Genomic DNA, 13709 nt, shown 5'->3' on the forward strand with positions numbered 1-13709 from the left:
GATTGAAGGCCCCTTCTCTCTGCTCTGCATCCGAGTTTCCTGAAAGGCCAGGCAGGTAAGAGCTGGGACCTCGGGGCCAGAGTAATCCATAAGGATGGTCCTTTCCACCCTCTCTCTGTGCCTTTACCACACATGTGCTCACACACAGATGCTCGTGCAATGGAATTTCCAACTTGGACGGGGGAAAGGAATGTATATTGAGGCCCGTGGTAGCCAGAAAAATAATCCAGCCTGGCTCCACGCCCAGGGCCAGGCGTCCCTGTGTCATCCAGACCACAGTCCACACCCAGTTAACCTCTGACCAGCAGCTCGCCCAGCTGCTCTGCTGCTCTCCGGGAACCACCCTCTCTCGGGACAGGGTGTATGTTGGCAAGACTCAAAGGGCAGGGGGTGAGAGGGCCCAGAGTAGAGAGGAAGGAAAGGAGGCCCTCTCCCTTCCACCCAGCAGGCTAATCCCCTGGACCCCAGCGCAGCCGCCAAGGCTGTTCCAGAGGCAGAAGCGCTGCTCAGACACCCCTGCGAGGGAGAGTGGGAAATGAAAGCTGTTACAGAGATGAAGCAGCCCCCACACTCTTCTGCCATCATAGGAAAACAAGGATGTTCTCTGTTCTACAGCCGTAGCAACCACGTGGCGTTAAACGTCCATGCTTCTGGAGGCTCGGAGCCCCTTAATCAGGAGAACCTTATCTTTATGCCCTTTCATGTTCATGTAGGGATCGGGGTGAAACACTCCCTTCCTCCACCAAAGTTCCCTGAAAGATCAACTGACAGTGAAGCCAGATTAATAAGAGAAATGGTTACTTCCAGATACCATGCGCATGGGGGGAACCACAAGAATGATTACCCAGGGTCCCAGTGATGGTCAGACACCTTTATAGATGTCGTTGTATTTATTTATTTATTTTTAGAGACAGAGTCTTACTTTGGTGCCCTCGGTAGACTGCCTTGATGTCACAGCTCATAGCAACCTCCAGCTCTTGGGCTTAGGCAATTCTCTTGCCTCAGCCTCCCCAGTAGCTGGGACCACAGGCACCTGCCACAATGCCCGGCAATTTTTTTTTGGTTGCAGTTTGGCCAGGGCTGGGTTTGAACCCGCTATCTTCGGTATATGGGGCCTGTGCCCTACTCAGTGAGCCACAGGTGCCACCCCATAGATATCATTTTGAAGGGGGGAGAGTGTGGACTTCTGGTGCAGGTAGTGGTTGCTGGGGAGGATGAAGACTACACAGGGAACAGATTGATGTGTAAATTAACCCGGGAGATGGGTATTGTGTTTTAAATGATTTGGGCCTGCTCTGCTAACATTGGGGGGAAAGGAAGTCTCTTGCCTCCCTTTGCTCCCCTGATCAGGTCAGTCTGTTTTTATGCAGATTGAGGGAAAGCCCCTTCCAATGCTTTCAAATTGTAAATGGCCTTTAATTCAAAATATTCTTTATGTCAGGTAGTCATATTTGGGGGCCAGATTTCTTTACCTCCTTCATTCTTATCCACGCAGAACACTCTCTACCCTGTACCTTGAGAATTTCCCTGTGCAGTAGCTACAGACCCTTCCCTTGCACAGAAAATGAGCTCAGTGATTTTCTTTTTTTTGCCATTTAGAAACTATCAGTGAGCGAAGTAACTCTGTAGAGTTTGTTAGAGGTTGGATTCCGGAGAAGAGTGAGAGTAGCCTCTCTCAGACTGTTCTGTTCTTTCATTTTCAAAATTACATTTGAGTAATTTGAGTTTTATACATGTGAGTTCACAGTGAAGTCCATGTTAACCCTCATCTTTCTTTTTTTTTTTTTTTTTTTTTGAGACAGAGCCTCAAGCTGTCCCCCTGGGCAGAGTGCCATGGCATTACAGCTCACAGCAACCTCCAATTCCTGGGCTCAAGCGAGTCTCCTGCCTCAGCCTCCCAAGTAGCTGGGACCACAGGCGCCTGCCACAATGCCCGGCTATTTTTTGGTTGCAGCCGTCATTGTAGTTTGGCGGGTCCGGGCTGGGGATTCGAACCCACCACCTTAGGTGTATGTGGCTGGCGCCTTAGCCTGTTGAGCCATAGGCGCAGAGCCAACCCTCATCTTAATAATCAGCAGAACTTGTGACCCATAGTAAACAATAATCAGTAGAACTCCTGACCCCCAAATCATTCCAATTAAAAAGTTAATCTCCTATATCAATCCACCTAAACTACTGAAGATAGGCATCTTTAGGGTGGGAGCTAAATTTACAAAACAGTAAGAATGGGACACGGGTGAAGTTCAAGCAAGACCTAAACGGACCAGGCCAGCTGTGTCATGTCTGCCCTAGCCTGACTGACGCCGTCTTATTTTCCCTATGTGTGCTTTCAAGTTTATGTGGTTTATAAAAGTACAATACTGTCTTTAACAGGTGTCCTTGTGCACCTCAGCATTATAGTGCAATACGCACTGTCTTTATACTGATTCCACTCTTGTGAGTGGTCAGTGTTGACCACAGAAGGGCCCTGTGCAGGGGGCTTGACAGTTGACCTCTCCAAATTGGCACTGTTTTGCTTTAAGACCAACATATGACCTCAAAATAATTTAGAGTTTAAAAAAAATAATTTAAGTTTTCTAATGCAAGAAAACCACAAGGGCATAATAGAGAGAGGGAAGGATAACTTATACATTAAAGGAAACTTAGAAAGGCTCGGCGCCTGTGGCTCAACTGGCTAAGGCGCCAGCCACATACACCTAAGGTGGCAGGTTCGATTCCAGCCTGGGCCTGCCAAACAACAATGACGGCTGCAACCAAAAAAAAATAGCTGGGCATTGTGGTAGGCGCCTGTGGTCCCTGCTACTTGGGAGGCAGAGGCAGGAGACTCATTGAACCCAGGAGTTGGAGGTTGCTGTGAGCTGTGATGCCACAGTACTCTACCCAGGGGGACGGCTTGACGATCTATCTCGAAAAAAAAAAAAAAAGAGTTGCTTGAGCCCAAGAGTTTGAGGTTGCTGTGAGCTATGATACCACAGCACTCTACCAAGGGCAACAAAGTAAGACTCTGTCTTAAAAAAGAAAAAGAAAAGAAACTTAAAAGACATACCAACTGATTGTAATATGGGACTTTATTTGGATCTCACCTTAAAACTAGTTTTTCCGAAGACAAGGAAACTCTCTTTTATAGAATGGGCGCTGCCCCCAAAACATACGGAGGCAAGGGAGTAAAGCAGGGCTGGACTCTGTCCTAGTAACTCTGTACAGGCAGTAGCCAGGTAGTCTGTGGTGAGGACGAAAGCCACTAATTGCTGCCCCCGCTGCAGCAGATGTCTGTTACCTATATGCCCGTCAGAGGATACGTGTTGAACCGAGGGAGTAACCTTGTAACTTCCCTGACCTTCTGTTGTCTTTGAGGACAGGTGACCCTGCACCAAGGGCACAGGCCCACCTGACCTTTCCCTGAATCACAAGACTTTCACGTGCACCCAAGCCCTGAAATGTATAAAAGGCCAGAGATTGAGTCAGGGGCTCAGTTTTTGGGACATTAGTCCACCAAGTCTCCTGGCTGGTGAATAAAGCCGTTTCCTCTTCCGACTGGTGCCTGGGGTCTTTGTCTGCCTCGGCTCTTTCTACAACACCAACCAATGTAATATGGGACTTTATTTGGGTCCCAACTTGAACAATGAACCTAAGAAAATGCCTGACGTGGATGAAACAAACAGAAAAGTTAATTAGATAGGTGATAATATGATATAAGGAATTATTTATGTTTCATTTTTGATGTTTTATCATTTTAAGAAGAGAGTTTCTTAGCTGGGTGTTGTGGCGGGCGCCTGTAGTCCCAGCTACGTGGGAGGCCGAGGTAAGAGATTCGCTTAAGCCCAAGAGTTTGAGGTTGCTGTGAGCTGTGACACCACAGCCCTCTACCCAGGGTGACATAGTGGGACTCTGTCTCAAATATATATATATAAATAAAAATAAAAAGGGAGTTTCTATCTTTTGGCGGCACATACCAAAATATGTAAACAACAAATTATATGATTTCTAGCATTTGTTTCAAGACAGTATTTGAAGAGGGAGGTGGGGCTTAGATAAAACTTGTCAAAAGACAAAATCCAACAAATTTTATGATAGGCCTAATTGGCTTGTGTTCAAGATGCATGAGTTGGGACCGCCTCCATTCTATACCATGGAGAGAGAGTTTCCACTGGGCAATGGCAGAACAGTGGGTTTTATAAGAGGGGAACAAGGAAACTACAGTAGAACAAAACCTGATTGGTGAACACCTGCTTACATCAGGTTACTTTTTTGTAAGGGTTACAGCAGAAGGGACTTCTGTATTATACTGATTCAGGTAGACTGGAACCCCCTGTTTTCTCGGGAAAAAACAGTATGTTTTGGGATCTATCTGCTTCCATAGAGTTCCAGTTTGATTATGTGTCATTTAGCATGAGTGACTTCATTTTGGTCTGGTCTGGTTGATCAGGGCCGAGGCAGGGGCTCACTCTAAAACAATGGCCTCCTATAGTTTTGCTTAACATGTTTTTGGCCTTAGGAACACATTTCCCTCTCATTTCCAACGATGTCTCCCTTCTCACTCTCACTAGGGTCGAAAAGGCTGGAAGCTGGGCGGGGAAAGAGGACCTATATAGGCATTGCTGATCAAGCTAAGGATTTATGGCAAGGCTAGGGTAGAAGCTGACAGACACCCAAGGGAAGGGAGCCTTGGAGGAGGAAAAAGATACATTTTTTCCTCACCTGCCACAAGCTTCCTGGCTGAGACCCCTATAACAAAAGACAGATTAACAAGAGAAAAGGATACAAATGTAGCTAATAAAAGTTTTACATGACACAGGAGCCTTCAGAAATGAAGGGGTAAAGAAACAGAAAAATCTGTGTGTTGTTACATACAGTCTTGCATAAGAGTGCTTGGAAGACCACAGAGTATATCCTAATAGTAATAAACTGGGGGGACTTAGCAAGGCCTGTCTGTCCAGATTCTTCTTGGCATTGTCTGTGTCTTCATTCCTTTTCTCTGGGGAGAGGCATGTGAAAGTCTGCCATCGGCTTCAAGGGAAAGTCAACTTGGTTTTACCACCAATTTCGGGGCAGATGGGGGGAGGGGAACGTGACCTTCCTGCTTCTGCTGTTTCCTAATATGCCAAGGTGCCATATTTGGGGGTAGCATGTCTTGAACTCTACCAGAGCTGAGCTGGGCCAGGCACTGGACAAAGGCTTGGAACAAAAATGACACTGAGACCACTGCAGCTCCGTAAGGAAGATACAGCCTAGTGTTCAGGGAGCTTTGGTTGAAAACCGGGGAAGTCGACCTAAGTGTAGTGAGTAACTTGGTCCCAGGAAAGAAGGAACTGTGGGAAGTGAGTTGCATCAAAGGACTAAGGGACCACCTTCATTTAGGTCCTTGGGGACAGTCTCTCTTGGATCTTCGCTTTTTGTGTTTTTTTTTTGAGACAGAGCCTCAAGCTGTTGCCCTGGGTACAGTGTTGTGGCATCACAGCTCATAGCAACCTCTAACTCCTGGGCTCAAGCAATTCTCCTGCCTCTGCCTCCCAAGTAGCTGTGACTACAGGCACCCACCACAACACCTGGCTATTTTTTGGTTGCAGTTGTCATTGTTGTTTGGCGGGCCTGGGCTGGATTCGAACCCGCCAGCTCTGTTGTATGTGGCTGGCACCTTAGCTGCTTGAGCCACAGGCGCTGAGCCTCTCTCTTGGAACTTATCATTGTCTTCTGCGTCTTCTTCTTTTCGAGACAGAGTTTCACTATGTCACCCTTGGTAGAGGGCTGTGGCATCACAGCTCACAGCAACCTCAAACTCTTGGGCTTAAGCAATTCTCTTGCCTTAGTCTCCCAAGTAGCTGGAACTACAGGTGCCCGCCACAATGCCCGGCTATTATCATTGTCTTCTATTCAGATGGTTGAATCATTCAAGGGTTGGTTGATCTGGATCTGTTGGTATTCATATGCCAGTTGTCATTGTCTGGACTGGATTTGGCAGTCCTGGGATTCTTCATGTTTAAAGGGTGGTCTGCAGATCAACAGCATCAACACCCCCAGGAAGTTAGAAAGGTAGATTTGCTGACCTCACTCTAGATCTACTGAATCAGAATCTGTATTTGTATTAAGATTCCCAGAGCTTAAGGGACAGATTTCTTCAGGGAGGCCATATGCAACTTTGTGTTGGCTTTTTCATGGGCTGCTGTTATACAGTCTTTGTGGAGGACAACTCACAAGATGCCTGAAAAACCTTAAAATGCCCATATCCTTTCACCGAATAATTGCATTTCTAGGAATTTATGAGAGATGTGTCAAAGATGTATGTGACAAGAATGTTCATTCTAGGGTGGCACCCGTAGGCTGGCGGGTTCGGATGTCGTGGCTGGCACCTGCAGTCCCAGCTACTTGGGAGGCTGAGGCAAAAGAGTTGCTTAAGCCTAAGAGTTTGAGGTTGCTGTGAGCTGTGACGCCATAGCACTCTACCAAGGGTGACATAGTGAGACTCTGTCTCAAAAAAAAAAAAAAAAAAGGAAAGAAAATAAAAGGGGCTCCTGCAGGGGATGCCTTGTTCATGCATGGGTAGGACTGAGTCCTGCAGGCGGGGACCCTACAGCGCCAGATGGTTCCTGACACAAGAAACCACTTAGGACACATCTCGGTTCAATCATTTTCGCACTTTTCCATCTATGCTTAGGGAGTCAGTTGCTGGGGAAACTTCAAAAGTGCCAGGAAGGCTGGAGTTTCTATAAGCAATGGCTATTTTGCAGGATGATAGGTAACAAACAACCTGGGAAAATGCTCATGACACAATGTCAGGAAAAAAGGAGACTATATGTGTATGATGATTATTCTGTACAGAGGTACATAGAGAAATATATAAGAAAGGTAATGGGGTTGTTAGGTGCCGGGTGGGATTTTTTTCCAGTTATTTTCCATATGTTTTACGATGCGCTACTTTTAAAAATTATAATCATGAAAACTATGTTAAAACAGGAACAATGCTTGGTTTGGGTTTTTTTTAGAAACTGACATGTATTTTCCATCATCCTTATTCCCATTTCCTGTTTAAGCCTGTGAGGGAACAGCTGAGGAGCATGGTGGTTGTCCCTATCCACTTGGTGGCCTGGGCGATGGGACCTGCACCCAGGCTGCAGCAGCAGGGACCCGCTGAGGAGGGGCCCAGAGCACCTGCACCACTTCAGACCATCTGCAGCCTCAGGCTGAGTCGCAGTGAGCACTGGACCTGGAGCAGTCCGTTCACCCGACTTCCTCCAGTGGCCTGCTCTTCCTTTTCAGTCCCTTTAGGGTCCCTGCAGAAGCAGAGATCATGCATGGCTTCCCTGGGGGTTCAGGGGGGCTGATGCATTCCTGTGCAGAACTTCCCAACAGCGTCCGACACACCCACCTTAGTGGGCTCCCTGGTTGTGGGCTCCACACAGAGCAATGGTGGGCAAATAACAAGACCCTTGCATAGGAGGCTGCTGGTCAACCCTGGGTTCAGTAACCCCCAGAAGACATGGCTCCCGGAAGGTTGCCAGGATCTGGTTCATGAAAGTCCCAGGAGCAAAGCGACCAGGCTCAAGTGGCAAACTTCAGCATAGTCCACTGGCTGATATTCCCAGAGGATATGACAGTGATGTCAGTTGGTTTTACAGTGGCAGCCATGGCACAAGCTGTCAACAGAAGCTTCCCCCAGGTGCCCTTCAGATTCAGAAGGTAGATGCATTGCTCTCCCTGTTACAGACTACTGTGCAATTCAGTTGGCTGGGCGCAGTGGCTCATGCCTGTGATCCTAGCACTCTGGGAGGCCAAGGCAGGTGGAATGCTTGAGTTTATGAGTTTGAGACCAGCCTGAGCAAATGCAAGACCCTGTCTCTATTAAAAAGTAGAAAAACTGACTCTGTAGTGTAGTGGTTACAGCACGGCCATATACACTGAAACTGGCAGGTTTGAACCCAGCCCAGGCCAGCTAAACAACAATGACAACTGCAACAAAAAAATAGCCCACCATTGTGGTGGGCACCTATAGTCTCAGCTACTTGGGAGGCTGAGGCAAGAGAATCGCTTGAGCCCAAGAGTTTGAGGTTGCTGTGAGCTGTGACACCATAGCACTCTATCAAGGGGGACACAGTGAGACTCTGTCTCAAAAATAATAATAATATACTCCACTTTTATATACTGACTTTTGACAGGTGGCTCTCGGCAATCTGCACAGGGACTTCATTCCTTAGGACTCTTTCTATACTCTGGTTTCTCTTCAGATTGTATAAATCTTTTGCCTTAAGGACTCTTTCTTAGGCACCCCTGGCCTCATCTTACATAATGCCATTGTGCCCCAGTCAATGAGACAACCAAAGAAAAGAAAAAGAAACTGCCCCTTCACATTTCCATTGCCCCCTAAGAGATTATTACCACCCCTGTTTAAGAATTGCCAGGACATGGGAGCGCATAGCTCAATGGTTAGAGTGCCGGGCTCCATGCACCAGAGAGTGGGAGGTGGGTGGCGGTTACAAACCCAGGCCAGGCCTGCTAACAAAAATGGCTTGACTCAGTGCCTGTGGCTCAAGTGGCTAAGGTGCCAGCCACATACACCTGAGCTGGCGGGTTAGAATCCAGCCCGGGCCTACCAAACAACAATGATGGCTACAACCAAAAAATAGCTGGGCATTGTGGCAGGAACCTGTAGTTCCAGCTACTTGGGAGGTGGAGGAGAATCTCTTGAGCCCAGGAGTTGGAGGTTGTTGTGAGCTGTGATGCCACAGCATTCTACCCAGGGCGACAGCTTGAGGCTCTGTCTCAAAAAAAGGGTGGCACCTGTGTTTCAAAGGAGTAGGGTGCTGGCCCCATATGTGGGAGGTGATGGGTTCAAAACCAGCCCTGGCCAAAAACTGCAAAAAAAAGGGCTCACATCTGTAATCCTAACACTCTGGGAGGCCAAGGTGGTTAGATTGCCTGACCTCATGAGTTCCAGACCAGCTCTGAGCCAGAGCATGACCTGCTCTCTAAAAAATACCTGGATGTTGTGGTGGGTGCCTGTAGTCCCAGCTACTTGGGAGGCTGAGACAAGAGAATCACTGGAGCCCAAGAACTTGAGGTTGCTGTGAGCGCTGATGCCAAGGCACTCTACTGAGGGCAGCATAGTAAGACTGACTCTGTCTCAAAAAAATAAAAAAAGAATTGCCAAGACAAAGAGAAACTATAAATAGTATAATATAACACTAAAAAACCCTTCCAAAGGGAGGAAAGATCTACTTAGGTTTGGTGTTCCAACGTAACTTGTCTCTTACACAGGATTCTACAGCATTCCCCACACTACTCTTTGCCCAGAGGCCAACCTACATGCGCAACTTGAGGGGCTCCTGTGGCCCCAGTTTCTGATTGGAGGGAGTGCAGGTAAGAGGTGAAGGGACGGAAAGGGGTAACACGGGGGCCATTTATTTCCTCAGATCCTGCCTAAGAGGTCACCTTGGTGTGGCTGTCCCTCTATTGAGGCGCCCTCACAGGGTGACCTTCTCTACACAGCTCTCTCTGCTTCTAGGTTCTGGGGCCCTTTCCCTCCTCTTGTCCCTTCTGTCCAGAGGAAGTAATAAGTCTACTGTCGCCAGCCCCAGGGGTACTGAGCTATCCCTTGTAATAGGTACTCTGTTTATCTTTTTTTTTTTTTTTTGAAATTTTTTTTTTTTTTTTTTGTCTGGGGCTGGGTTTGAACCTGCCACCTCTGGCATATGGGGTCAGCGCCCTACTCCTTTGAGCCACAGCACCGCCCCTGGTACTCCATTTATCAAACCCAGCTTCTTACAATTTGAGTGTGCCATCTGCTTCCTGTTGGAACCCAAGCACCATGTTGTTCTGGGACACACCACTCTGGAGATACAGACAGGGTCCCATGAAGATTAACTGTATTGGCTCGGTGCCTATAGCTCAACCGGCTAAGGCGCCAGCCACGTACACCTAAGGTAGCAGGTTCGAATCCCCAGCCCGGACCCGCCAAACAACAATGACGGCTGCAACCAAAAAATAGCTGGGCGTTGTGGCGGGCGCCTGTGGTCCCAGCTACTTGGGAGGCAGAGGCAGGGGACTTGCTTGAGCCCAGGAGTTGGAGGTTGCTGTGAGCTGTAATGCCACAGCACTCTACCCAGGGGGACAGCTTGAGGCTCTGTCTCAAGAAAAAAAAAAAAAATTAACTGTATTATTTGGGTCCCCAATTACACCTGCTGATGAGGAAGGATCTACAGCCCCCTCAGAGTCTGATCCTCCCCAGAGGGCAGTACCCACACATTCACCAACACCCTGTGACTTCTCCCTGAAGCATCTGCTGTTTTTCCCACGCTGGCTGCCTGTGAAGATGTGAGGTCACATCTTGCCATCTGGCTGATGCCCACAGTCAGGATACTGTCAGGATACTGTCACACAGTCACTGCCATTTCCACAAGACATCTTATCACTGCCTCCACTGAGTGCCACCACCTCTGTGGTCAGGGTTCTCCCGGAGAGATAGATGTGTTATAAGGAACTGGCTTTGGGATTGGCAAGTCTGAGATCTGCAGGGCAGGCTGGGATGGAAGCTTGTGGGCATGAACAGATGCTACTACAATCCGCTGAAAGAAAAATGCTCATCAGCAGGGGAGCATGAGAAGAAATTTAATAGAGAAGCATTAGAAGAAATTTCTTCTTCCTCAGGGAAACCTCAGTTCTATTCTTTTTGTTATTGATACAGGGTCTCATTCTGTTGCCCAGGCTAGAGTGTCATGGCCTCAGCCCAGCTCACAGCAGCCTCAAACTCCTGGGCTCAACTAATCCTCCTGCCTCGGCCTCCATAGTAGCTGGGACTACAGGTGCCCACAACAAAACCTGGCTACTTTTTCTATTTTTAGTAAAGATAGGATCTCGACAATACTCAGTTCTCATTTTGCTCAAGTTGGTCTCTAACTCCTAGCTCAAGCAATTTCCCATTTCAGCCTCCCAGAGTGCTAGGATTATAGGCATGAGCCACTATGCCCAGTCTCTTACTTCTGTTCTTAAGACTTTTTTTTTTTAAGACAGAGTCTAGGGTGGCGCCTGTGGCTCAAAAGAGTAGGGTGCTGGCCCCATATACCGGAGGTGGCTAGGTTCAAATCCAGCCCTGGCCAAAAACTGAAAAGAGAGAGACAGAGTCTCATTGTGTCACCTTCAGTAGAGTGCTGTGACATCACAGCTCACAGCAACCTCCAACTCCTGGGCTTAAGCGATTTTCTTTTCTTTTCTTTCCTTTTTTTTTTTTTGGAGACAGAGCTTCAAGCTGTTGCCCTGGGTAGCAACCTCCAACTCCTGGGCTCAAGTGATTCTCCCTCCTCTGCCTCCCAAGTAGCTGGGACCACAGGTGCCCACCACAGCGCCCAGCTATTTTTTGGTTGCAGCCGTCGTTGTTTGGCAGGCCGTGCTGGATTCCAACCCACCATCTCAGGTGTATGTGGCTGGCACCTTAGCGGCTTGAGCCACAGGTGCCGAGCCTTAAGCGATTTTCCTGCTGTACCTGGGACTACAGGTGTCTGCCAAAAGCCCAGCTATTTTCTGTTGCAGCTTTCATTGTTGTTTTAGCTGGCCCAGGCGGGGTTGGAACCCGCCAACCTCAGTGTATGTGGCTGGTGCTATAACCACTGTGCTTTGGGCGTGGAGCCTGTTCTTAAGACTTTTTGAGTAACTGAACGAGGCCTGCCTGGATTACTGACAATAATCCCCTTTACTTAAACTCTATTGTAGGCACTAATCATAGCTACAAAATAGCTTCATAGCAACATGTAGATTAGGTTTGATTGAACGAGGTACTATAGTCAAGCTGAGGTGACTCATGGAACTAACAACCCAGATGGTTATTTCCCACCCTGTGGGTGAACAGGACACCACAGCTGTACTCTGTTCAACCCAGATGACAACTCTCCAGCGCTCTGAAATTGTCCTGTCTCCCATGGTAAGTCCACATAGAAGTGGGGTGCAAGATCACTCTCCCAACTTTATTAACATATTTTTATCACGTTGACAAAGTAAAGGGGATCAAGATTCTTTCTGGGGTGGCGCCTGTGGCTCGAGGAGTAGGGTGCCAGCTCCATATACCAGAGGTGGCGGGTTCAAACTCGGCCCCGGCTAAAAAAAAAAAAAAAAAAATTCTTTCCGGGAGTATGTCTGACAGAGCATGTGCTGAAAACAGCTCTTCCAGATTTTGTTCATATTTAGCCTAGGACTGAGGCGGCTCAGGCCAAGGACACTGGGTTCCAGAGGACTGGCTCAAAGACCACCTCTACTCTCTGTCACCTGGGGCTTATTCTCATGCCAAGTTTGTCTGGCTGAAGCTCTCCTCCCTTGGGGTGTGTTCTTTCCCAGGGGATATCCTCCCAAAGGCAACTGGATGCCAGGCAGGTCCCGCTGCCCTGCATTCCAGGACCGCAGGGTGTGGGCGCCCAGTGGAACCCAGGTACACTAGTCACAAAGGGAAGGGGAAGCTGAAAAGTAACTCAAATCAAAGCACCTCCGAGAAAGCAAGACTTGTGGAAAGCACAAACTGATGAGCAATTTTTACCCACCCCTGAGTCCCCTGCTGATGAGCATTTTTGGTTTTTTTTGAGACAGAGTCTCACTTTATCGCCCTCAGTAGAGTGCCGTGGAGTCACACGGCTCACAGCAACCTCCAACTCCTGGGCTTAGGCGATTCTCCTGCCTCAGCCTCCCAAGTAGCTGGGACTACAGGCGCCCGCCGCAACGCCAGGCTATTTTTTGTTGCAGTTTGGCCAGGGCCGGGTTTGAACCCACCACCCTCAGTATATGGGGCCGGTGCCCTACTCACTGAGCCACAGGCGCCTCCCTGCTGATGAGCATTTTTTAATGAGAAAAGAAATAATAATGCTGACCAGCAGCTGGGCGAAGTGGCAAAAGCTAAAGAGGACCCAAAACTATCATAGCAGGCTGGAAAGAAAGAGCAGAATTTGTGCAAAAGAGGCGTGAACCAAGCAAGGGTGTTGACCCGTTTATGGTGTCATCCTGGCTAGCTCTCAGGCAGGGATCTGGGAGCCCAGAGGACCTTCTCTCACCCACTTACCACATCTCCTCCCTCTGCTTCATAGTTGAAGCATTTAAGGAGTGCCCCGTCCTAGGCTTGCCCAGGGTCTTATTTCTTAGTGTTTGCTTTTAGGACCAAAATATCCTCCTTCCTCATCTCACAGAAACACAGCCTATCCCACAAAATAATCCTCTCACCTGGAATCCTCACTTAATAGAGAAGCATTAGAATCACTACACTTAGAAACAGGTATAAGACCAGGCTCACACCTATAGTCCTAGCTCTCTGGGAGGCCAGGGCAAGTGGATCACCTAAGCTCAGGAGTTCCAGACCAGCCTGAGCCAGAGTGAAACCCCATCTCTAATAATAGCTGGGCATTGTGGCAGGCTCCTATAGTTCCAACTACTCGGGAGGCTGAGGCAAGAGGATCACTTGAGCCCAAAAGTTTGAGGTTGCTGTGAGTTATGACACCATAGCACTCCACAGAGGGTGACAAAGTGAAACTCTGTTTAAAAAAAAAAAAAAGTGGGCGGTGCCTGTGGCTCAGTGAGTAGGGCACCAGCCCCAAATACTGAGGGTGGCAGGTTCAAACCTAGCCCTGGCCAAACTGCAACAAAAAGATAGCTGGGCGTTGTGGCAGGTGCCTGTAGTCCCAGCTACTCAGGAGGTTGAGGCAAGAGAATTGCCTAAGCCCAGGAGTTGGAGGTTGCTGTGAGCTGTG

The sequence above is a fragment of the Otolemur garnettii genome, unplaced genomic scaffold (genome assembly GCF_000181295.1).
Source record: "Otolemur garnettii isolate 467f Iridium unplaced genomic scaffold, OtoGar3 scaffold00018, whole genome shotgun sequence".
NCBI classification, from domain to species: Eukaryota; Metazoa; Chordata; class Mammalia; order Primates; family Galagidae; genus Otolemur; species Otolemur garnettii.